At 41.4% G+C, this 26,681-nt stretch overlaps 1 long non-coding RNA gene across 1 annotated transcript in view; it reads right to left on the reverse strand.

Annotated features, from left to right (window-relative positions):
* Positions 1-19,886: 19,886 nt before the first annotated feature.
* Positions 19,887-26,681, reverse strand: part of LOC118666790 — a 41,339-nt gene continuing 34,544 nt past the window's right edge. Inside the window, exon 3 of the long non-coding RNA XR_004971080.1 lies at positions 19,887-20,064. This is a non-coding gene — a long non-coding RNA (uncharacterized LOC118666790). The remainder of the gene's footprint in view (positions 20,065-26,681) is intronic.

The raw sequence follows: 26,681 nt of genomic DNA on the forward strand, positions 1-26,681 counted from the left end.
ATCTCAAGGTGGAATGCTACCCAGCAGTTGAAAATGGAACAATTTAAGGATGTTTGGTTCCAAAGCATGAAACATGCAAAAGTGCAGTCTAAAGACTGCCGAGCTGGGCTGGCAATGAGACTTACCTGCCAGCCATTCCTTGGGTACTTTCTAGAGGGAAGTATTATCGAGATCCAACTGAGCTGGGCAAAATCCCAATAACATCAACATCACCTGCTCCATTTCTTTTCATCGTGAGAAGAACACGCTGTAATGATTTGTAATCATGTTGCACAATGTTGTGTCTAAAGACATGGTTCATTAAGGACAGATGGTCACCCATGTATTTCTCTCTGTGACAAAGCACTTCTAACCAAAAGCCAAGACAAATAGAATGTTCGAAATAATTCTGAATGCTATAGAGTGGTAAAACCAACTGGATATCTGTGCCTTCAGTTGGGTTGCCATTCTTGGTAGTAAAAGTGTCTCCTAAGAGGAATGTGCTATTTGAAATTAGGAAGACATACCTTTAAACTCCCACTCAAAAAATCAGAATTATTTTTACCCTGTGCGATTGCTATTTTTCAATAAATAATTTATAGCACCACTACAGACAAAGACAGCTTCCAATATTGGGCACTTAGACCGTGCTAACTTTTTATACAGGTCTCATTTATTCTGCTCAACAACCTTACGATCAGATCCTATTATTATGTTCATTTTATTAATGATGAAAACTGAAGCTTAAAGAGATTATGTAACAGCTTTAATGTTACACAACTAGTAAATAGCAAAACTAATTTTCTAACTCAGGTCTGACTCACTCCAAAGCCCACAATTCCCATTTTATGGACGAAGACATCAGGTCTGAGAGAGGTTAAGAACTAAGTCACAGATGGTTATGTTGCTGACATACAAAACCAGGTGTGTCTGACTCCAGGGCTAAGCTCTTTTCTTATTACAGGACCATGTTACCTCTTGCATTTGCCTGTCTTCCTTAAGATCCTCTGAGTGAATGGGTGTGAAGCAGTACCTCTCAGCTTCTTCCAAGCGTCAGCGTCTTTTATGTAAAACCCTAAAAGCAGCTCAGCAAACTCCTAGGAGCTAAGAGAAGAGAGCCTCTGTCATTCCCACAGAGCCCTCCAGACGTGCCTGTGCCAGGGCCAAAGGCCTCGTTGCCTCCACATATTAGAGAGACAGCTTGAGTAAGTCTGAACATTTGCAAAGCTGCAGCGATCTTACCAGAAGCCTCAATGTTCCTAAGCCTATGATTTAGTCCTTACAGAGTTCTTGACCTTCTCCCACATATTTATGTTTTGGCAGCTTACTCTGTACCAGTCCTGAGGCAGGCTCTAGGACATAAAAAGGACAGATATGGTCCCTGCCCTCAAATATAAAAATAAAAGCTGACATTTGTTGGGCACTTAGTGTATGCCAGAGATCCTCTTAGTGCTGCATTAACTCATTAATCCTCATGCTCCCTGTGATCAGTACCCCTAATGGTCCCATTTTACAGATAAGGACACTGAGGCACAGATAACTGAAGTATAACTTTCCATAGTCCAATACAGACCCAGACAAGGAGACAAGCTTTGCCAATTCAGTGTGTTAAGTGCTCAACCTGCAGGAACGCAGGATGAGTGAGCCTGGGTTTAGGAAAGGCTTGCAGAGACCATAGAATGCCTTAGAATTAGCCAGTGAATAGATGAGGCAAAAACAATTGACATAGAAGAGACAGCATGTGTGAAGGGGAGAACAAGGCACCTTCAGGTCTTGGAAAGTTCACTGTGCCCCAAGCACAGAGAAGGCAAAAATGACACCAGAGAGGCAGATACTGTACAAAGGCCTTTTATGTCACATGACTCACTGCCAGGGCTTGAAATACTTTCCAAATGATCAGAACCAGAGACCTTCATAGTCATGAACATAATCTAGACTATAGCAAATCAAAGTTAGGAAAGCATAGCTAATGTCACATTTCTCCATAGTATTGCTTTCTAAAGGCTGGTTTATTTCTTCTCCCTTCAACTCAGATTAATTCTGTAGGGGTCTTGCTTCGCCTCCAGCTATTATGATGAAATGTACTGGGGGAAAGTATCCTTATCGCCCAGGATATTATCCACAGTAAGCTCTGCTCAAAATGCCAGATCCGCCAGCCTCATTGTGGGTGGGCATGCCAAGTGGCACACACCTGCACTCACCCCCAAGAGAGTCTCCCAACTCTCTTCCCAAAACAGGCTGAGTAAAATTTTATTACATGATCCTATGTATTCTGTATTTAAGAACATAGACTCACAAAAGCATAGTCTTTAAAAGTCCAGAGTGAAAAATGTCACTTCTTGACCTTTGTAATCCAAGTACTACAAGGCATTTGAAAATCGGCACTGAGTGTGAATAATCACACATAAACCCACGGAGTGTAAAGGATTAAACCATCCCTCCCAAGCACACTGTGTCTCCAGCCCTGATGCTCTCATTTCCTCCTGTCCTTGGCTTTCCTGCTTTTGATTTGCTACTATCTAGGTCCTGTGTATGACTCTGAAGTCTCTGGTTCTGATCATCTGAGGTCGATTTCAGGCCCTGGCAATAAGCAGTATGACCTTACCCCAGCCTCAGCTTTTGCCTTCTCTTGGCTTCGCACATGATCCTTGCTTGGTTATCCTTGAGAATGTTCAGGTGGACTTTTAGTACTTCCCTTAGACACAGCGGCTAGTTATAAAAATAGTCTAGTCTATTTAGTCCTAACAAATAAGGACTAAAGTGTGAGGGAATAGGGAAGATAAGAGCTATTTGGACCCCCACTCCCAAGGGACATCTCAAACCTTTCATCCCTCGTCACCTCATGCTAAGAACCCATTCTTTCCTCATCTCCCAAATTCAAGGCCTATGGGGCAGGGTGGGGTGTATATGAAAGAGTAGATGAAGAAAGACAGTTGACTCAAAAACCCTAGAGCTTTTCTAAATTAAACTTAAAGATCCTTTTCCTGGGCAAAAAAAAATGTAAATGGGGGCAAATTTAAGACTAAAAAGTAAAATATTTCTAAGACCCTGCCCACTATTTGATTCCTCAAAGCCACTATTCAGTAGAACCTATTCACTAAATCAGATGATTTTCAGAGCTCTCTCCCCATCCCACACCCCCGCTACACACACTCCTCGCTCTCCTCTTATTTTCCTCCAGCAAATACTGGTTGCCCACTTTGCACCAGTGCCTGGCTCTCTGCCAGAGGAAGACCTTGGCCTCTTGTATTGATTTGCTCTTAAGGCAGATACTGAGCCCAGCCCCAAAGGAAATGTGTGCAAAACCCCAGACACCTGGGACTCTTCCTTTTCCTCCTCCACTCACGCATCCTCTGCAAGCGGATGTTAGAAGTTAGAAAGTTTAGAGGGAAAAAGAAGAAAGAGGTTTCCAAACTGAGTCAGAGATATTTCCGTTGGTGCTTTACCTTCATTCTGGGGTAAGTATCCAGCCCCCATATTCTTGCATTTGAATTTTCTCATCCCCAAGCTTGCTAAGAGTTATTTCTTCCTAACTGCTTTAAATAAGACTTGGAAACAGTTGCCTCACGATCTGAATAATGCCTATGACTATGGTCTCCTAAGATTTTACTTCAAACTGCTCCAAGAATGTCCTAGTGGGGCTGTTTCATAGTAAATAACTACCTTTGGAAACCATAACACATAAATCGCTAGCATTTTCTAAGCACATGAGCAAGATCTTTGGAGGCACACATCTCCTCTGAGCCTCCATCTCTCTTATCCTACCTGGTAGGTATTTCTGGGGGGAAAAATGTGCTTCCTCAGACCTACGAGGTTTTGGGGTGTGTTTTTTAACCACAAAGACAACCTCAGCTGCAGTTCATACCGTCTGCTTCTGTGAATACTTCAAAAATGGCTGAGCAGACAAAATTCTTCAGAATCCAGGCTCCCCTGAACCTCGGAGGGGAGAGAGGGGGGAAAGGGATTCCTTTCTCCTGTTATAACCTCAAGACAAATGAGCGCTGCCAGTGGAATTCTTGCTAGCTCGTCCCAGAGTTTGACCTCAGGCCATTACAGAAACAATGTTTTCCATGAGGAGCTCTTGGTTAAGAAATTTCCTCTCACCCTGAGAGTCCAACAAAGCGTGGTTTATAAACCCTCAAATAGTCTAGGCTGGGCCAGCCAAGCTGGCAAGAGCTATAATTTCCGAGTAGCTCTGCATTCTGTGTGCTCAGTTGTCATTTTATAGCTGGGGGATTTTTTTATTTTTTTTTAATAAAAAAGTATGCTTGGGTGAGAAGATGTTGAAAATTCCCTTTGGAGCATCCAGACAAGCTGGAGGGAAGAGACATCTCTGGAAGATGTGTGGGAGGGAGTTCTCTCTGTAAGGGGCGGGGGAAGAGACGCCTGCTTTTCAATGAAGAACTTTAGAATAGGCTCCTGGTTATTTTCCTGTTTACTTCCCCTCCCTGTAATCCAGAATCGCTGACTAGAAGTGACAGCTGCATCCCTAAGGAAGAGCCAGGGGAGGTATCTAATGCTGGACTGCTTTTGGAAGCAGCTAAGAGAGGGAGGGAGGGAAGATGAAAAACTATACTGCAAGTACCTGGATACAGAGATCACCCATAAATAAAATGTTCTGGTTCTGCTCCTAAATACCAAAATCATTTGCTAAACTTGTGTTCACTGAAGAGACATGTATTAAATTATTTACAAAATGAGGACATCCATCTACTCATGAGGCTTTTCATTAAGGAGCCCTCTGTAAGCATATAATGTAGCATCCTGACGGATCCGCAGCAAATAAACGTGTGCTATTTCCAGGGGTAATCGCTGTGTCTCTTCCTGCTGGTTCGCTGTGCGGTGAAACTGAGTATCTGTCATTGTCTTCCATATGCCTCGCCAACTAGAGCTCAGACAGGCGTCATTACCTTCTGTTTAAACACTTTTACGTTTCTTTGAAATACGTGGTGATCCTATCCCCCACTTCAAGTGTGTTTTCACAGGGTGCCAGTGAGCTGAGTCTTCAGGGCTTACCTGCCGAGATGCGTCGCGATGCTGCAGGTAGTGGCAATGCATCAGTATGAGCCGCTACAGCTCCTCAGGGGCGTCTTATGCTATGTATGGATGGGGTATCCCACTCAGCTGGGCCATCCTGTCTGTCCCCCGGCCTCCAGTTCCTATGGCTTTGAGCTCACTGAGGGCCAAAGTTCAATGGTCGCCTTTTTCCCCTCTGGTTTTGCTACGATGAGTTACCCACAGAAACTTGTTTCTGGAAAAATCCTTCCTAGTTCACACCTTATTGCTTATTCTATTTTCAAAGGGATGCTGTTTTCCCAGAAAATGTCCATCTAGGCAAAAGGCAGGGCCACAGGAAGTGAGATGCACTTTACGGGGCCCATTTTATGTCAGAAAAAGAAAACTTTCCTTCTCCTGAGGATATATATTGAAACAAAAGGAGAAATGGGGAGAAAACTGATCTTGTCTCAGTTTTTGTGTCTTTTCCTACTTTAGGAACACTTGAAAAGAAACCTTGAGAGAAAAGCAATGAATCAATAATGATAACAGTAATCCATTCATTCAAAACTAAGTTTACCCAAGAAAGATAAATAATTTGAAAATGATCTAGAACAGTGGTTCTCAACCTTCCTAATGCTGCGACCCTTTAATACAGTTCCTCATGTTGTGGTGACCCCCAATTCCATTGTTACAAATGGAACATAATTAAAGCATAGTCATTAACCACAAAAACAGTATGCAATTATAAATGTGTTTTCCGATGGTCTTAGGCGACACCTGTGAAAGGGTCGTTTGACCCTCAAAGGGGTCGCGGCCCACAGGTTGAGAACCACTGATCTATAAGGTCCTATTCAAACAGCCTCTGTTCCATGAGCCCAGTGAGATGCCAGGCTCTTCCTTTTTGCCTCTCTTCCCTCATAAGGCTGGATGGCCCTTACAAAGCAAAAAATCATTCTGTCAAAGCAGCTTGCAATGACTTCTTCTTTGTGTGACTTGTATGGGCTTTTCAGCCCCGAGATCTTTTAATCCGATGTAACGCATTTAAAATAGTTGAGAATGTCCTATCACCCAGTCTCAATGCCTCTGGGAACAGAAGGGAGCTGTCACAATTGTGAACTATGTAGTGAATACCAAAGAGTGCCATGCAGCATTTGCACGGCACACACGAGCTGGGGTGAGGGATGTGCAGACTGAGTTTCCACAGTCAAGATGAGTGATCAAGTGCAGACGTTCAGGCAGTCTATAGGTCACAAAAGGAAGTCGGAGCCTGTCAGGCCTAGCAACTGTCACAGGAGACCTCAGCCAGGCCCTGTAAGTGGAATCATTGCAGTGAAATCCAGATGCTCCCACTGCATGTGTGTTGTGCTCCTGGTCACTGGTGCCACATGTCTGCTACCTGTTATTGTGCTAAGTTCCGAGCCTGTCTGGTGCTGTCCCATGTGTGTCTGGATTCTTCCTCTGCATTCAGAGCACACGCATTCCCCAGTCATGTCCTCCTGCTGGGCCTCTGACATATAACCTCACTCCTGAAGAATTGGGTCTCCTGGTATTTGATAACATGCCAGGTTTTACCTCATGGCTCAGTCCTGTGCTAAATGTGATATGAGTCTAAACTGCTTATCTTGATTTCTAACCCCAAGATACACACACACACACACACACACACACACACACACACACTATTTGAGTATCCATTATGTGCCAGTTATTGAGGCTCAGTGGTGAACAAAACAACTTATCTTCCTATCTTTACAAATTTTACAACCCAACAACTACAAACAAATATTAACCCTAACCCAAGATGAACACATATAATTGCACATCATGGTAAGTCCTACGAAAAGAACAAAGTGCTCTGAAAGAGACTAACAGGAAAGGTCTTTCTGAAAAAGTGACATTTAAACTAAAATCTGAAGGATCAGTAGGAGTCAAGTAGACAAACAGCTTTCCAGGCAAGAAAAACAACATGACCAAAGATATTCTGGCAGGAAAGAACTTGGTAAATTCAAAGATATTAAAGTAAGTTAATGTGACTGGAGAGTAGTCAAAAAAATAAATAAATAAATAAATAAAAGGAGGTGGGGGGGTGTGACATGAAGTTAGGAGGAACAAGGCAATGTAAGGCCTTTACAGTAATTAAGATCTTGGTGTTCTGGTCTACGGCAATGAAGCCACTGCAGGATTTTAAGCAGCAGAATGACTGTGATCCCATTTACATTATTCCAAAGTCAAGGAAAAGACCTGAAGCAAGGAGACCAGTCAGAGAATATTGTCACAAACTATGAACACCTTGGCTTTGACTGCCTGGGAATCTACAGTGTTCAGCCTGCTCCCCTGTGATTCTCCAATCCTGGACCACAACCTTGAGCCTGTTCTCCTTGGTCTGGAGAACTGTGCATTTTCAACTATTCGGAGGTCCTTTGGGAGCTCCAACAGCACTGTGGCATGCCCTCACTCAAAAGAAAAGGCCAACCAAGAAAAGAAATCAAGGCCACCACATGTCACATTTAGAAGGTATAGCCTTATTTTCAACAATTTGTTCTTCTGCTATAAGAAGGACTAAGGGGGTCAGTCATTTGTCTTTTTTCAAGCCCCTCTCCCCACCACCAATAGAGGGGTAAGAACCAGCATGGAAACAGAAAACAGAAGAGCAGATATCAGGTCTTATTTCAGACTGTGTCCAGATTGCAGAGGTGACACACTTAAATGGAAGAAGGTAGAATAGACAGTATCAAAACTGACTATGGAAAAGGTAGTAAGAATGACTCTTTGACAAAATGAAGAAGTAGAGCATTTCCAATTCAGACACTAGGTCAAAGGACAGAAACTTAACCCCTGGGAGGTCAGATCCAGGCTTCGATCCAAGGGAATAAATCCCTAGAGCTGAAAAACCAAATGACCTGAACTTCATCACACTTACAAAAGATAATTCTAGGTACAAGCTCTTTCTCCAATATTACTAAATCCTCCCAGATACCAGAAGGTGCTTGGAGTCAAAGGTGGTGAGAAGGAAACATTTATTTATTACAATTCCAGGTTTACGATGGGGAAATTTAGTGAAAATCCTTTTCCATGGTCAGGAAATTGAATAGTGTTGGAATCAGAGTCAGAATGCAAAGAGTTTTGATTAGGGGCCTGTGTAGCCTCACAAGAAGCCCCAGAGCCCGTCGGTAGTAAATACTGATAGAATCCCAGAGAAAGTTGCTGAATTGTGTGGCCGGCATTTTACTGTGTGCTGGGAGAGAGGAGGGGCTGACTAATAAAACATGTGTGAGCACTTGTGCATGCACACACATGTTTGATTTCCCTGAAACAAGGGCAATGATATGCTCCAAAGCACATAAAAGATAGTATTTCAGAGGGACATTTCTTCCAAAACACTGCAATAACTACCTTAAAAACAGAGATTCATTTTTTCATGCTGAAAGCAAATAAATGATATTGGTTTAATTCATCTTACAATCTGAGTTGTAAAAACCGTTGAATATTGGGTTAGATGGCAATGGAGTGAATTGCCTGCTCACATTAAATCCTCCCTTTGATTATCACTTTCGACAAAGCTACACCCAAGAGAGGAAAGAGACATTTTTATCTTCATGTTACAAACTCCTCTGTTTAATTCCTTTGTGACAAGTCACATATTGATTCCACTTATGAATTCTTCTTGACTCCAGCAGGAAAGTGGAAGAAAAAAATGTGAGATCTCTGTAGATGCTATGTTTAGCCCTGATACCCAGAAAGCATCGTAAAATAAAAGCATGCCATTACCTCCCTGATCTTAGGAAAAGAAAGAGTGAAGAGCAAGCAGCATATCTCAAGTTGATGCATGGCCTTGGTCTGACAGTTAATGGCATTTACTCAAAACTGAAAAGAATTATTTATGAGACAGAATGTGGATCCAGGAAAATGTTCCAACTCTTCCTAGACAAGGACTTTATGCCTCAGTTTTATTCTTTTATGATGTGGAACCTTCCCATAAGTCACACATGTCCACTACAATCATAAAAAATGCCTTGTACCCCTAGCCAGTGTGGCTCAGTTGGTTGAGCATCATCATATACACGGAAAGGTCACCAGTTCAATTCCCAATCAGGGCACATGCCCTGGTTGTGGGCTAGATCCCCAGTAGGGGGCGTGCAGTTGGAATGGATCAATGTTTCTCTCTCATCAATGTTTCTCTCTTTCTCTCCCTCTCCCTTCCTCTCTCTCTCTGAAATCAATAAAAACATATTTTTAAATGCCTTGTAATAGTAATAAAAATAATTTTTGAATCATCACAGGGTTATCACCACATTGACCCAGAACAGTGCATTTATAGTCACATGATGTATACCACTTAAGAGTTGAAATTACATCCAGGAAAGTAATCACTTGTCTTTCTATTCTTGGTCTTGATGGCTCTGGTTGATAGGATACCAAAGGGAAACGCCAGCTCACGAAACAGATTCAGAGTTCACTAAGTGTCCCCTCTGAAGGAGCTAGTCCTAATTTTAAGTGTTTCCCAATTAAATAGCAGTTATAATTCTTTTCCCAAAGTCAGGATAGCAACGAGTATGAATTAGAAACAGCACTGATATGGCCTCTGGTCCTAGCCTAGCTATGGTGCTAAGTAGCTGTGTGACCAGGGCACGCCATTGAGTCTAAGGCTCAGTCACATCACCTATAAATGAAAGATGGCAGTCAGAGATCAAGCAATTGGATTTGAATGCAGCCTCTGTCACTTAAATGAGTTAAAACTGGAAAGTTCTCGCAATCATGCGTGGCACATAGTTAAGTGCTCCATAAATGTCAAATACTCTTCTTGTTATTCTTATTAGTGTCACCACTTGTGTGACTTTAGGCAAATAACTGAACCTCTCTTGAACCTCAGCTTTACCTATTTATAAACTGAGTTAAGCCGTATATAAGTATTAAATGTGATAACATTTGTGAAAGGTCCAGGCACAATACCAAGCAAATAGTAGATACTCAATAAATGTTTTCTTTCTTGCCCAAAGTTATATAGGTTTATGATAAGGAAAAAGCAAACAAACAAAAAAACAAAAAACCTTTCTATTTTCCACAGCAATATCCTTAGGGGTAGAAAAAGAGATTATAGTATCCATCTCACTATGAACTTCTCTTTACTCACTTTTTAAAAAAATATATTTTATTGATTTTTTACAGAGAGGAAGGGAGAGGGATAGAGAGTTAGAAACATCGATGAGAGAGAAACACCGATCAGCTGCCTCCTGCACACTCCCCACTGGGGATGTGCCCGCAACCCAGGTACATGCCCTTGACCGGAATCGAACCCAGGACCTTTTAGTCCACAGGCCGATGCTCTATCCACTGAGCCAAACCGGTTACGGCTTTACTCACTTTTTTAAAATCCCTTTTTAAATAAACAATCAACTTTTAAGACAAAGCCAAAAATCTCAGAACTACCTTATCTCTTTGTAGTTTTTTGAATTGTGATAAAAAATAAAAAACAACAACAAAAAACATAACTCATGACAAAAAAAACTATCACCTTAAGTATAGCATTCAGGTGTATTATACATTCACATTGTTATGTAACCAATCTCCAAAACTTTTTCATCATACAAAAATGAAACTCTACACCCATTAAACAACTCCTCATTCTTTCCTACCCCCACCCCCTGGCAACCACTGTTCTACTTTGTATCCCTATGAATTTGACTACTCTAGGTACCTCATACAAGTGGAATCATACAGTATTTGTCTTTCTTATTTCACTTGGCATAATGTTCTCAAGGTTCATCTATGTTATACCATTGTGTCAGATTTCCTTCCTTTGTAAGGTTAAATAGTATTCAGTGATCTGTATACACCACATTTTGTTTATCCATTTATCTATCTACTAGAGGCCTGGTGCACGAAATTCATGTGGGGGGTGGAGGGTGGGGGGAGGGGAGGGCTGTGTCCCTCAGCCCAGCCTGCACCCTCTCCAATCTGGCTCCCAACCACTCACCTGCCTGCCTGCCTGCCTGATCACCCCCTAACCACTCCCCTGCCAGCCTGATCAATGCCTAACTGCTCCCCTGCCGGCCCAATTGCCCCTAACTGCCCTCCCCTGCTGGCCTGATCACCCCCAACTGCCCTCCCTTGCAGGCCTGGTCCCTACCAACTGCCCTCCCCTGCTGGCCATCTTGTGTCCACATGGGGGCAGCAATCTTGTGAGTTGGAATGATGGTCAATTTGCATATTACCTCTTTATTATATAGGATTCTATTAGTAGTTCTGTCCAAAATCATTTTAAAAGTAAAATGTCCAAGGAACAAAACTGCACTACCTTGTTCCCTTCCCCACTTCAATTGAGCAAATCTGGTTTGCTAAGAGGAATCCAAACCATGGAGAAAATTGAGCATGTCTGTGTCCTTTCCCAGGATTATCACACTGGCAACATGCTGTCCTCAAACCTCAGCAAGCTCTTCCTCCTCAGCTCAACCCAGACAAACCAAAACCCTCAGTTCCGTTTCCTCACCCACCAGATGAATATTACTGTACTCCACTCTCCTTCTCCTTACACCCTGGCTCTTGCCTCTTCTCATCTTTTACCTAACCTTTTCCTTTTTATTCAGAGGGAGGGGGGAAGATGTTGTTACAGTAGTGATTCTTCCGGAAGGAAATTTACCAAAGGAGAGAAGATATGGAGCTTCGAAGATGTGGACACCCAACATCAGATTCTTCTTGGATCCACAGTCTCCATTGTCCATCTGGCTGGAATTTCTTTGGAATGCATTCTAACAAAGCTTTGCCATCATTCATGATTGCCTTCACTGCACAGCAGGAAAAAAAAAGTAAACACTCAGACTACTAGTTTGATATTTTTAGAATATCTAAATCCTGCACACCAAAATGGTCTGCTTAGCAGGGAGGGAAGTATGAGAACTAAAAGGGATAGAGTCCCATTCTGCCTCATCTGTCAAACCCCTGTGTGTTACTAATGGCCACAATGACTGTTATTCAGATGCATAAGTCCAACCATTTTCTAACTCTATTTCCAGTTCTTTCAGTTATTAAAATGGGAGAGGGAGTTGTTATTTATTCTAAAGGTGACTAAGCCTCCCTTTCTCTTTTGAGGGCAGAAAACAGATTTCTCAGCTGAAGCAGAGAGAGAATATTTTCCCTTTCTCCACCTTTTTGTTCTATTCTGACCCTCAATGAATGGGATGATGTCTATCCATATGGGTGAGGACAATCTTCTTTACTCAGTCTTCTCAGTTAAGTGCTAATCTCCTCCAGAGACTCCATCACAGATATGCTCAGAAATAATGTGCCACCAGCTATCTGGGCATCTCTTAGCCCAGTCAAGTTGACATATAAAACGAACCATCTTGGGATTATAGGCAAACCTGAAATCACTGTCACTCTCACCATCACGTGCTTCCTAAAAGTGCCATTTTGGTCCATTACAATCTGAACAGTTCCCCCTGGAGCTGCGCATGTGTGTCTATAACTTCTATCGATACAGCTAGAACGGGAGGTTCTTTCAGAGAGTTATCACCTAAAAGAGTGCCTACTTCTTCCAGAAATGTGCCTACTTCTAGATTGTGCTGAAGTCATTCACTCTTTCTTGGTGCTAGACCAGCTGTGGGCAAACTACGGCCCGCAGGCCGGATCCAGCCCGTTTGAAATGAATAAAACTAAAAAAAAAAAAGACCGTACCCTTTTATGTAATGATGTTTACTTTGAATTTATATTAGTTCACACAAACACTCCATCCATGCTTGTGTTCCAGCCCTCCGGTCCAGTTTAAGAAGCCATTGTGGCCCTCGAGTCAAAAAGTTTGCCCACCCCTGTGCTAGACTGTTGCCAGTCTAGATGATCCCAGACCACATTCGGAAACATGTGTTTTCTCTGGGTCTAGCCTCGATCAGGTTTGGCTCATATGAAGTGAGCGAGGTGCTGGGAAATGGGATTGTTGTTCAGCAGTTTCTGTAATGTGAGGCTCTGATATTAACACAACTGTTTTAGAGTCACTTTCTGTACCCTGGGTTACACCTGTGTTACAGCATCGGGGGTGCTGGAGGGGAAGGAGTAGGAGCAGAAGTCCTGCGGATCTCTGAGGGCGCCTGGGTGGGAGAATCACATTTTGTTTCATGGTGAGAGACTCAAGAACACTGAAAAATGTCCATTTTCAAAAATATTTCCAAATAATGCATCAAACAGATACAGGAAGACCTGTCAAAATCATGCCCACTTTGCCCCAAGCCCACTTTGAAATTTCACATATCCTCCTCGCCTGGAGTGAAGTGCCAAAGTTCCATCCAGTCTGAATACCCTCTGGTGACAGACACGCACATGACCACTGGCCTTTCTCCTTGTTGAGGATGAGATCTTTCTTCTCCCAGGGCCAGCAAATAAGGCTGAGTGTTGTCACTAACTTTGCAATCTGGGCTTCAAGATGCATTGTGGCTACAGGACCCACCCCAGGAAACAGTAAAGGAGGTCCTCTTGCTGCTCCAACCCTCCCTGCTTTGGGTTCATAGACTTTTCTTGTGTGGTGGAAGCTCAGCACAATCATTGCCATGGACTCAAACATCCCTCTACCCAGCCTAGCGCCTCTGGGCTGGTACTGCTCATGGGGTGCGGTAACATTAGAAAGGATTAGCTTATTGTCCTCACTGACTGGTTACCTAAGTCCAAAGCCTGCCCTACTCAAGGAGTGTAATTCAGACCCCTTGTTTAAGCGTACCACTTTGAACAATAGAAACTAACCTCCAATGTGTCAAACACCTTCTGTGGGCACTGGGGTTACAGCTATGAGAGGAATAAGATCTTGTCATCATAGAGCTTATACTCTAGAGCAGCGGTTCTCAACCTGTGGGTCGTGACCCCTTTGGGGGTCGAACAACCCTTTCACAGGGGTCGCCTAAGACCATCGGAAAACACATATATAATTACATATTGTTTTTGTGATTAATCACTATGCTTTAATTATGTTCAATTTGTAACAGTGAAATTGGGGGTCACCACAACATGAGGAACTGTATTAAAGGGTCGCGGCATTAGGAAGGTTGAGAACCACTGCTCTAGAGAGAGAGGACTTCATCTCTTTATCTCAGATAGTGATATTACTATAGAGGAAATGAGGTGTTATAGAATGACTGCAGTGGGGTGGGGGTACTGCACTGGATGATATTGTCAGTAAAACTTCTGGAGGTTGAGAAGGAATCACCCAGGCACTAGAGGAGAAACAAAGAGCTTGAGGCCTTGAAGGGGAACAGGTGCTCCCTGTTTTCTAGGACAACTTGAGAAAGAGCCAAAGAGCCGGAGCCTTGTGAGCAAGAGGAGGGAGCAGGAGGAGATAAGCTTGAAGTAGGGAGAGGGCAACCCTACGAGACTTTGCAAGCACAGAACAGCACCTGACTCTGTTCTGCATACAATGGAAGGACAGGGCAAGGGTTTTAAGTAAAAACACAAGATCTGATTTATACGCTTAAAGATTACTCTGGAGGCTGCATGCAAAAGGATTAGAGCAATAGTTCTCAAAGTGGGATTCCCAGATCAGCGGCAGCAGCAGCACGTGGAAAGCTGTTAAAATGCAGATTCCCAGGCCCTCATCCCAGACCTCCTGTGTCAGAAACTCTGGAGGGAGGGCCCAGCAATCTGTGTTTTAACAAGCCCTCCAGGGGATCTGATGTACATTCAGGTTTGGGGACCACTGGGGTAGAGGAAGATGAAAGCAGATGGTGGGAAACCAGTTAGCAATCTACAGTGCAGGACACGACTTTGCTCTTCCTGATGTTGCTCCTATGCTCTAGGGATGAAGAGAGTTCCTCTGTTTCATAAATGCTCTTTGTATGTAGAAATTCACTTCCAAGGTATGCGAGGGAAGTAGAGTCAATTACGAAGAGTTTCTCTTCCTTTCTGTCAACCAAAAGTCTGTCTTTTAGACAGTCATTAGAAACCTCGTTATCTTTCTCTTTCTTTTTCTCTCCTTCTTTCTTTCTTTTTCTTTTTGGGTTGAGAAAACATGAAATTCAAAGACTGCATCACTACCATTTATCTAAGGAAAATTTTAAAACTGACGTCTTTTCACATCCACACCATGGACACACCAGAAATAGAATAATCTTGTAGTGAACATGGGAGAGAGGTGCATTTAGGACCTGTGCCTCATACAGGCCAGAGTTGGGGATTTCTACCAAAATACAGTTGGATAGGATGTTATCTGGATAAAAATGAAGTCAATTAGGAAATCTTATTTGAGGTCAAAATTCCTTTATAAGCACTTTGTATATGTGCCTTCACACCAGAGAGGGAAGGAAAACCTACATTTAAGACATACCATTATTGACTAGACCTCCTCCCCCAGGCATCACTAGACATACCCATATTCTTGTGGTTTCACTGAACTGGACTAATTTTATGGTTTTTTAGTGTTGGACCCCACATCTAGTCTCCCATGGAAAATAAAATTATTATAAAATGTAGACTCTATGCCGGAGTGTTAAAATGTTATCTCCTTCTCTATCACTCTGATGGAAATAAATTTTTTATTGGCTAATGGCCAGCTAAATGGGAGAGGAATAGGGCAGCAAAGAGGGAAGAGAGGAAGAGTCTGGGAGAGATTTAGAAATGTTGATCTCTGGGCAAATGAAAAGGGGATTAGAGTAAATCATTGGAGAAGTGACAGATGAGAGTCACAAGAGAAAATGATTTGCAACACCTCCATAGATTTGTGTTTAAATCTAACTTTGCCTCTTACTGGTTGTGTGATTTGGGGCAAGTTACACTAATGCTCTTAAGACTCAGTTCCCTCATCTATGAAATAGGGATTATAATTGAGCTACCTCAAAAAGGTCTCGTAAGAATTAAATAAAATCTTGTCTTTTAGTGTCTGGCATAGCACATAGGAGACTAGTAAATACTAAGGCCCTCCTTCCCTCATGCTGCTTTCATCTACCCCAGCATATAGCATGCAGAGGAGGAAGAGAGTAAGACACGTAGAAAGAGGAGAAGATACAAATGTTTGGTAATTTTGCATTTTTCTATTCTAAAAGAAAAGCTACTGAAATTTTGGCATCTCTTTTTTTTTTCTTCAGTCCCATGACCTCCTTGGAGTTCCAAGCAGAGAAGGTAAAACTGTCCCTCTCAAATCACTGTGGGACAACCCTGTGTCCAGATGCCTCTGCCCCAGGCTGCACAGCACTCTCCCTGGGATGTGCACTCCCAGAGCGGCTCCTTTGCTCTCAACTCCTAGAGTTGAGGAGGTCAATGTGTACTCAGAGGCTTGGAACTCGTGTGCAAGTCTATCGCTCTTTACAACTACCCCTGAGCATCTGGAAAGACAAGAGCATCCACACTTTATGACTCAGAGGCTTAAGTGACACCTCCAAAAGTCCCAAAGGAATGTTTTGTCTCCATCAATGAACAGGTTTTGTAGAGTTCTGAAAAAGGGCCTTTTTCAAAGTCCAGAATTATACAAATTAAAAACAACTACCAAAAGAAACAAAAAGGTTCTGTGACTTGACCAAGGTCGTATAATAAATTAGGGTCACATCACTGACTTTTTGAGTCAACATCACGTCTATGCTCTTCTGAAATGGCCCAACTGGTCCAGCCCAGGATGAGGGACACAATGTTCCTCTTTGAACAATTTGTACTTGGAAACTGAGACTGTCTTTAGAAATTCTTACTTTTCTCCTGGGGCCAAACACTGCATCACTGATTCGAAAATGCTTACGTTTTAGAAACAACTGCAAAATAGAATCATTCATTACACCCCTCAGCAGCACAGACCAACCCTGCCTTACCACACTCACAATTGATATTTCATTTGTGGGAAGGCATTCTTTCTCCTATTGCTAGTCAATGTTATTTGTAGCCTAATCATTTATTCACAAAATAATCCCACTTATTTGTGTTTCATATATATATCTTTTCTAAGAGACTCAATACATTTAAATATGCCCAATAAGGCAGTGCAATTTGCAACTTAATAGAAAAAAGTATATTAACAATACAATATGGTTTTTGTATGAGGAACGAAAAAAATTCACCCCAAAGTGTTGGCCCTGAGACACATGAGGGAAAGCGGCAAGGCACAGATGCTCACGTGGTCTACAAGGGTAATTTTCCAGCAACAGCTGAGGAGAGCACAGGTCATAACCCATGACCAGCATTGGTGAAAGACAAGTAATAATGGACAATAATAACATGTTCTGTTTCCCCAACCACTTCTGTCAGTCAGACAGGTTATTTTATCTTCCCTCTCTCTCTCTCTCTCTCTCTCTCTCTCTCTCTCTCTCTCTCTCATTCAAATACAAAATAGAAAGAACACAGACCGGGGGGAGGGGGGGATATAACTTGAAATATGGGGCAAAAGGAAAAATTAGCCAAACACTAATGCAGGTTCATATCAAATTGCTCCATACTTTAAAGTTACAGTTAGCATCACATAGCTTTTGTTTTCCCTAAATAAATCTGTCTTGAGCCCCCCAGTGCCAAATTATAGAATGTTAGTATCCTCCTCATCTCACCATCTTTAAAATATGCAAAGATCTGGGAGAGAGGTGAGGTGATTCTGATATCATCATCTGAAAAAGAGAGACCCTGGAGTCTGAAGGGTCTGCTGCTACCTCTGGTTTTCCCCGCCACGTGATGTTGGCTCTGCATCGTCACTCTGATCTGCTGTGGATCTGAGTCCCTACAGAGCTCACCCTGAATCTTTATGGGAAGATGATCCTGCTCCCTCAAGAGTAGTTTTGATACAAAATGTTGTGGGTTCCCAGAATCACAGCTCTAAGTGTCAGCCTTTCCCTGAGCAGCCATCCCTGCAAACACCAGCCCCACTTCCCTGTACTGTCAGTAATTCAAACCACCACCACTGTGGACACAGAGCTACTGTCTCCTTTCCTTCTCTGGGATCCACTAATTCTTTCCTCCCTAAGATCAAGCAACTTTCCCCCATTAACCCCTGAAATGCAAAGGGCCTCACGATACACTCTGGGTAGACAACAGGGCTTACCCAAACACCATCTATGTATGCTACCAGGATTGCCTCTAGAGGACCCATTAGCTTTCAAAACACAAGAAGCCCACATCTGCAATACTGTCAACAATAAAAAATTTAAATTAAAAAAAAAATAATTTTTAAAATAAAGAATACACACCAACACAAAACACAAGAGGCCTGATTTTAAGTTTTTGCCAGCAACCTCCTTAGCTGCATACCCTGATGATTTAGGGGTATGAAGTTGTTCTTCTACAGGGAAGAACCAACATAAGCATGACAGCAATGATTTAACCTCCTTAGAATGATAATGAATCTTTGTCACCTCTTTTACTAAAGCAGAAAAATAAACCAAGTTCAATCAAAAGTGAGATATCTTAGACTGGTGCAGTCACTGTGGAAAACAGTATGGAGTTTCCTCAGAAAGTTAAAAATGGAGCTCCCATTTGACCCAGTAATCCCACTTCTAGGACTATATCCCAAGAAATCAGAAACACCAATCAGAAAGGACATATATACCCCTTTGTTCATAGCAACACAATTTACAATAGCTAAGATTTGGAAACAGCCTAAGTGCCCATCATCAGATGAATGGATTAAAAAACTATAGTACATTTATACAATGGAATACCATGCTGTATAAAAGAAAAGGAATTTTTACCATTTTCAACAGCATGGATGGACCTGGAGAGCATTATGCTAAGCAAAATAAGTCAGTCGGAGAAAGATAATTATCACATGGTCTCACTCATTTGTGAAATAACAACATAAACTGATGAACAAAAATAGATCCAGAGACAGAGAAATACTGAACAGACCTTCAAACCTCAGAAGAAAGGCAGGGTTGGGGGGTGGTGGGGGTAAGAGATCAACCAAAGGACTTGTATGCATGCATATTAGCATAACCAATGGACACTGACACTGGGGCGGTGGGTTTGTCCTGGGGGGTGGGAGTGGCGGGAAGGGGTCAATGGGGGAAAAAGGAGGCATATGTAATACTTTAAACAATTTTTAAAAAGCTGGACTAAGAACTAGAGCACCCCCCCACACACAAGTAATAACTTAGTATATTTGCAAACATTTTGTGTTCCTGCAAATAGTTAATCTCAACAACATGCATTATTACTACTTGCTCCATAAAGTTTGTGCAAATGAGAAAATAGGTAAGACAGATGGAAAATTAACATACATCCAGGGCAGGGCAAAAGTATGTTCACAGTTGTGAGTATGCAAAACAGAGTTTATTCCTGTCTTATTATTTTTATTGTTGTATTATTTTCATACATATAACCGTAAACCTCCTTTTGCCCCACCCTGTATGGAAATTTGCTGGACATTCAGTAGATTACTGTTTATTCTCTCATATACATCTATACCATTTATTTGAAGCTTCACAACAACCTAGCTGATAAAGTATGTATACACTTTTTGGGACACCCTGTATGTTAAATTTATCTTGCAGATCAAAGAACTAAGGTTCAAAGAGATTGAAAAAACTCAATATCAAATAGAAAATTGTGAAGCCAGAATTTGGATTGTCAACTTCTTTTCCACTCCATATTCTGATGCTTACAAAGGAAAAAACAAGCAGCAGCTTGGTTTTCTAACTTCTAAAATGGGAATCTCATACTATTTGAAGAAAAAAAATCAAATAATAATTTTTTCCTTAAGACTGCTTCAGAACAATTTCATTCACTCTGTGTTACATTCCACAGTATCATTTGAGGAGACTATTGAGTGCCAAATGTCGCCCCTGTCTGTGTAATTAGAGCACTGTGGAAATCCCAAGACCAGCTAGAGAGAGATTTGTGCAGGAGAACAGGCATCCTGTTAACAAACACAACTCTAGGGAGTAATCCCAGAGGCGATCAGTGGGAAACACAGCCAGGAGGTAAGGGCACACCAAATCATTCCTTTGGTGAGAGGGAAAATAAAATAAAGAGGGTTCAAAGACATAATAATTTATTTGGACTTGATAGAGCTTCATGATATGGTTGTGTGAGTCTGAAAAGAGAAGGCTGTCCTGGTACCAGAGGGAACATCTGTCCTGGAAGAAACTTGCTGGACTGTCCAGGATTCTGCCTGTCCTCACCCTTCTTCCTCCTCCAGCATCAACTCAGCTGCTGCAATTAGAGAAAAAACAGACAGCAATAGTAGGAAGTCCTAAAGGCATTATCACAGTCCTGGCCTCCTTTGCTTTTCAAAGTCGCCTCCCATTTCATTTGATTCAGAGTGCCCCCATCTTGAAGAAAAAAAAAAAAAAAAAGAAAGAAAGAAAGAAAGAAAGAAAGAAAGAAAGAAAGAAAGAAAGAAAGAAAGAAAGAAAGAAAGAAAGAAAGAAAGAAACTAAAATACAGAGAAGCTGAGTGAGTTATCTATGTGACTGGCATCATTGGATTTCAGCACTAGAAATAGCTCCCCTAATATTCAGCTCTGTATTCCTACTGGACAAATGAAGAGAGAAGAATGTAGAAGAAACTCCCCTATTCAGAGCATTTTTTGTTTTATCCTCTCACCCTTGCTGTGTCACACACACACACACACACACACACACACACACACACACACACAAACACTCATGGCCAAACATACACACACCATTATACACATACTTAAAGCAATGGTTCCATGAAGAGAAATAAGAGTTGCTGGGCAGATTGAGCGAGGCAGGGAATATCTTGCATTGAGATTGTAGTGAAGATTCACAGTGGAACTGGTTTGGCTCACTGAGGTCTGTTTGCATTGTGGAAAAACTCATTCTTCTTTTAGACTTTGTTACGAAGTGGGTAGAAAAAGGGGAAGTTCTGTAAGATAACACCTTGGTCAATTAAAGAATGAGAAAAAAAGTAACTGAAACTCTTCTGAAATTAGTCTGTGAGAAGAGCTGGAGTCTTTATTATCCCTCTAATATTATCTTTTTATAACAACAGAATAGTGTTATGGTATTGGGACCTCGGTTAGAGGCATCAGTTTTTTTTGTATCTACTTCATACTCAAGGCGTACTCAGGTCTGATTTTCAATGTGGCTTCTCAACAATTGGTGAAAGGGTGATGTTTCTTCAAGATAAACTTTGGATCTTTTTCCAGTACCTCCCTTAAATCTACCCCTTCTTTCCTTCCTTCCTTCCTCCCTCCCTCCCTCCCTCCCTCCCTCCCTCCCTTCCTTACTTCTTTGCTTCCAAGTATCAGATGTTTGATTGGATTGAAGTATGTCAACCTAACTGGCAAAGTAAGTCTATTTTGACAGCCTACCAATTGTTGTTTTGGCAACAAAACAAAGCGAAACAAAACCTTCCTCCAATGCACAGCAATATCCTGGGAGACAAAAAGGTTTTTGAGAAAAGCTTAATAGAGAAATAGGAAAGGTTACAAGAGTCTAGTCTAAACATTAATGAAGATTTATTATTTATGTGTCTGTTACTTACAAATTGCCCCAGAAACAATCTACATATTCAGCCTTAGCTATTGAGAAGAGAACAAGTAAATGATAAGCAAACAGGCCTTTGGGCTATAAAATCAAAAATCATTTAGCAATTCTCACTCACTAGGAATGTTCATTTCCCACCTAGAAAAGAGACCAGCATCAAAATTCCTCAGTCCTCCCTCACTCAGCTCTAAACCTCATAAATAATGGTGACTATATCTATGCCACACTGGGCTGTTCTACTCCCTTTCCCCCTGGGAGGCCAAACATTTTACCCACACGAGCATTTATCCCTGTTGAGACTGGAAAATAGACCACAATAACCAGCTACTTGGTAGGCCCTCCAATCCCTTCTCTCTGTTTTGGATGCCACCTCAGCCAGAATCAGGACATCCTGCTAGGACATCTTTTAAGCCTTCCATCCAAAAGGAGCCTCGTTTAAATGTAAATCAAAATCAAAACACTTCTTCCAAATTGAAATGCTTACAATTCAGTCAGAAGTTGTCCTATTGTCACAAAGTAGAAAGCATTATTTTCAACTCGGTGAGTTCAGACACTGTTACAAGTGGAACTACTGAAGAGAAATTAACATTTTAATACCATTTTAAATTTTTGCCTCTATTCTGTTTCAGGTTCTCATATGGTTTCAGGCAAGAGTCATGTGCAGAATCCTCTGTGCTCAGCACAGGAACTCAAATGATTTTATTTAACTTTGGTGCTGTTGGACATTCTCTAAGAATTTGGTGTTTCTCCTATATCTGAGAAATAAACTCATGAAAGTCTCACTTTTGAGAGCCCTGAAAAGTTATGAAAAAGTCTTCTTTTATATGTATTTTTATAAGTGACTCTGGCTAACACACTTTCCTAAATAACATCTGTCTGCTGTTTCCCCAGGACTTGCCCAAACAGTGGAAGAGGGACACATCCCCTATCCTTTACAGTAGAGAAAGACTAGCCATTTGAAAGTTAAATCACAACAAAAACAAAAACCTGAATGCAACACACACTGGACCTTCTATATTCCAAGAAAAAGTGCATTGGACCAGGTTGATGTTCGGAAGTTAAGTTGGAGAGTCGGGCTTTAGAATGTTTTTCATTTATATAAGGAAATAATGAGCCCAATTATCCTGGAAGGGGGAGAGACTGCAAGGCCATTGAGAGGACCTGCGAGGATGTGGAAGTTGGTCACATGTACCCCTGCATCACTAATAGACTGCTATAGCCCATTTCCTCCCAATGGGCATCTCCATGACCGGTGAAAAGGAGGGAAATGCCCATACTACCAGTTCTTAACATTAAAGAGGAGACGTAGATTATTCAGGGAGTTTAAACTTTCATACCTTGGGGTTCGCTCAACAAGCAACATGAAATCTGGAAGTTGGGCTCATGAGTATTCTGAAGTTCTATGTAGCTTTTAAATTTAGTTTTATAAAACAAAACCAAAAAAAAATCTCCTTAAAAAATGCAGATGTATATGTGAAGAAGAAGGAGTCAGGACACCCCTTAAATATCACTAGTTTTTCCCCAATATCCATACTAATCTTTTTTCCTGAATTTTGCTGGGCACATGGTTACCCACCTGAAGACTAACTTTCTCAGCCTCCTATGGGTTAGCCCATTGGCCTACTTCAGTACAATGGGTTGTAAGAAGTAATCTGTACAACTTCCAGGTTATGGTCTTGAATAGAATTTGTGTCTTCCACTTTTTCATTGACAATCTGTCAGGCTGGGGCACAAGCAGGTGGTAGCAAGACACCATCACCCATATTAATGAAGGCAGCACCCTACGGCAGTGGTCGGCAAACTGCGGCTCAGCAAACCACGCCTCGCAAGCCACATGTGGCTCTTTGGCCCCTTCAGTGTGGCTCTTCCACAAAATACCGACTTCTGCGCATGGGCCATGAAGTTTCAATCACACTGTACGTGCACGCCCACACGTGGTATTTTGTGGAAGAGCCACACTGAAGGGACCAAAGAGCCGCATGTGGCTCGCGAGCTGCAGTTTGCCGACTACGGCCCTAGGGAATGGTAGAGTCAGGAAACAGAAAGAATTCTGGGTCCCTGGATAACCTCATCCAGGGCTGCCTTTCCCTGGATTCCCTGCCAACCTGGATTTGTATGTATAAAAGAAAGAAACTTCTATATAGTTTAAACCACTGCTATTTGGTTTCTGCTAAAGCAGCCAAACCAGTACCCTAATATAGAACATCAACATGGAGCATCCTTATTTTTAGAAAATTAAAGCCACCCTGGCCAGGTAGCTCAGTTGGTTAGAGCATCATCCTGCTACACCAAGGTTGTGGATTTAATTCCCGGTCAGGGCACATACAAAGATTAACCAATGAATGCATAAATAAGTGGAATGACAAATTGATGTGTTCTCTCTCTCTCTCTCTCTCTCTCTCAAATCAATAAATATAAAAAGGAAAAAAGAAAATTAAAGCGAATTTAAATGCGTGCGTGTGTGTGTTTGTATCTAGTGCCAATCCAGGTTTTGCAGTAACAAATACTAAGCCATTAGCATTTGTTAATGGCTTAGTAATCTCTAGACTATAAAGAACCTCCATTCCAAGTTTTAGTTTTATGAATTTTACCTAATTGAAATCTAAGCCAAAGATGTAAATGAATAAGAAAGTAAAAAGTGGTTAAGGGTCCTTTTATTTGCTTTTTTTAAATGACTGGCACCTAGAATAATTCTGGATTTTATAAGTAGTATATCAAATAAATAGATGGGTGAATTCATAAGCATACCAGGAGCACCTCCTATGTGCCAAATATACATTCTCTTCAAACAATTCAAATTCAGATAAAATGAAATAATATATTTCACTGATGCATTATTTTTTAAAATGCCAGCTAATAAAAATGTTATATTCACTGTGACTTCTCACTTGAAAACTAAAGATGAGGTTTCTCCATGGTACTTGAGCTATATCCCTCCACCCCCTGCTCCCATCCCCACTTCCACCACACCCCCACCTCCACCACTCATCCCCAAATTCCCTCTGCTAAGAGGAAGGCACGAATCTCCTGATATTTTGACTGCCTTCTACCAGCTGAGGTGAATGAAGGCAGTGGCTCCAGTATGAGCCAGCTTACACTGGCCAGTCTGGGACAATCACTCAAAGCCATTTTTGGACAATCCTGTGAATCATTCCACATATCCCTATTCTTTAGACACAAATATTATCCCCACATACAGATGAAGAAACTGAGGCACAGAAAGATGAGTTTGCCCAAGATGGCTTCAGAGGCTACGTGCAGTCTCAACACTTTAATATGCGCCTTCCTACCATGCAGGGCGAGTACAGCAGGGAAGCGGCACCTGCCCCTGTGGTGAATGCACAGACTGAGCCTATGAGTCCTGGTGGCCAGGCTAAGACCCCACAGTCATCCAGTCCTACAGGGAGAGAACCAGGGTGTGAGGACCTGATCTGAAATCAAAGCCTACAGCCCCTCCCCCAAGGGAAGATCAGTTAGATGAGAACTGACTAGGATGCAAACCAGTTTGATGCCCCAAAGTTTACTTGTATATTTGTAAGTCTATATCCCCATAGAATCTTAAGCTCCCCCACCACCATTTTTTGCTATTGTCCTTAAAGTAATCCACAAACTAATTATTGTATGACCTAGGGCTAGATTCCAAGAAAAGGTATCCTGAGCTATGTGAACTTATGACTGATTAGGAAAAAAATCTAGAACAGGAATAGTCACACTTTGAGACCTCCTCAAAATACCATTTTCTACCTCAAGTGAAGCTTCAATCAAAGTATAGAACTTACATAGAATTTACCAAGAAGTGGCAATGCAGCCTGTTACAAATTTCAAAAATATTGTAAGACTTAAATTTTAGTTCTAGCTAGAGGTGTCCTTGGGTCAAGTAACTCTGTCTCTCCAGACCTCAGTTTCTCATCATAAAATGAGGCTGTTGGATTGGCTGGCTGATCAACCCTGGTGATCCATGACTCATTGCTACCAAAATGAAATGAAATAAAATAAAATATCCTATCTTACTCTTCTAATAAATATGTGTGATAAAACAGATCATGAATGGTATTCCAACTTATAAATGTCAATTGTCAAGATACAACGAGGTCCTTTAGACGTTTCGTCCCACTCAAATTTTGACAGTCTTCTTAGGCACACATTCAGTGAAACAATGATCAGCAGAAGCCTCAATATTAACTATGTATTACAGAGTTTATTTCCCACAGGAAAAGCCTCCAGGAAAGGTTATCTTAATCAAAAAGGAAAATAGGTCATCAAAATTAAATATTGCCAAGTTGCAGCCCATGGGAGACAGATAGGAATATCTTCACTCACATTTTTAATCAGGATAATAAGTGAATAGTTAGCACTTTCCTCCTCATCCCAATGAGTGTGCTTTCTTAGTTTCAAAAGTGATCAAATCTTCCTCTAATCAACCCTTTTCCTTTCCAGATCTCTCTCGCTGAATCTAAGGTGCCCACAATTCGAATGTCACCATCAGACTCAAGAAGGTTTCCAAAGAGAGAGGCCTCTCAGAGAAGCCACTTGATTTAGGAAGTTATTCCCAGATTAAATCATCCCCTGACTAGCTCTTGGATGTCTGAATAAGCAGAAACACTGGTTCTCTTATTTGTTAACTTTTTTTTAAAGAAAGCCAGATGCCATTATTAAAGTTAATAAGACTATCTCAGGAAGAGTTCAGAAGAATATACTCATTCATTAACTGTCAGTCCTTTGATATACATAATAGATTAAAATTGATAGCAATAATTAAATTTTAATTTGAAAAATTCCTAATGATAGATTTCATAGTCTCTTTTAAATGCCATATATGTATGCATTCATTCATTTATTCAACAAACACTTTTGTGTGCTAAAAACATGCTATGCTCCACACTAAGCAAAAAATAAATTCAAGAAAATATACCTACGACCTTCCTAATTTATTCTCAGGACAAAATGTGGTTCCTAAAAAAATGTTTATAGAGCTTGCTATTCACAAAACATCTCATGCCATCGAGGTATTCTTCATCTGCTTTCCAAAAACTAGAACCTGGAAAATAATATCCAAGTTTGATCTCAATCTTATGGACTGAACAAATACATTCCCTGTCCAGAAAAACAGGTTCTGGCTTCCGACAGTTTGTGTGACTTGGAAGATTTTAAGTTGATTAGCAGGAAGTGTGTTATTTTTGAGGCTGAAACCATTTCTGTTTCAAATAGCATTAAGTTGTACCCCAGGAATGATGAAAATGCCAGAAGTAATTTCCAGCATTCCAAAAGATTAAGGAATTGAAAACCAAATATTCTGGGTGAAAGCAAGTGTAT

Source organism: Myotis myotis, unplaced genomic scaffold, assembly GCF_014108235.1.
Source record: "Myotis myotis isolate mMyoMyo1 unplaced genomic scaffold, mMyoMyo1.p scaffold_m19_p_12, whole genome shotgun sequence".
NCBI classification, from domain to species: domain Eukaryota; kingdom Metazoa; phylum Chordata; class Mammalia; order Chiroptera; family Vespertilionidae; genus Myotis; species Myotis myotis.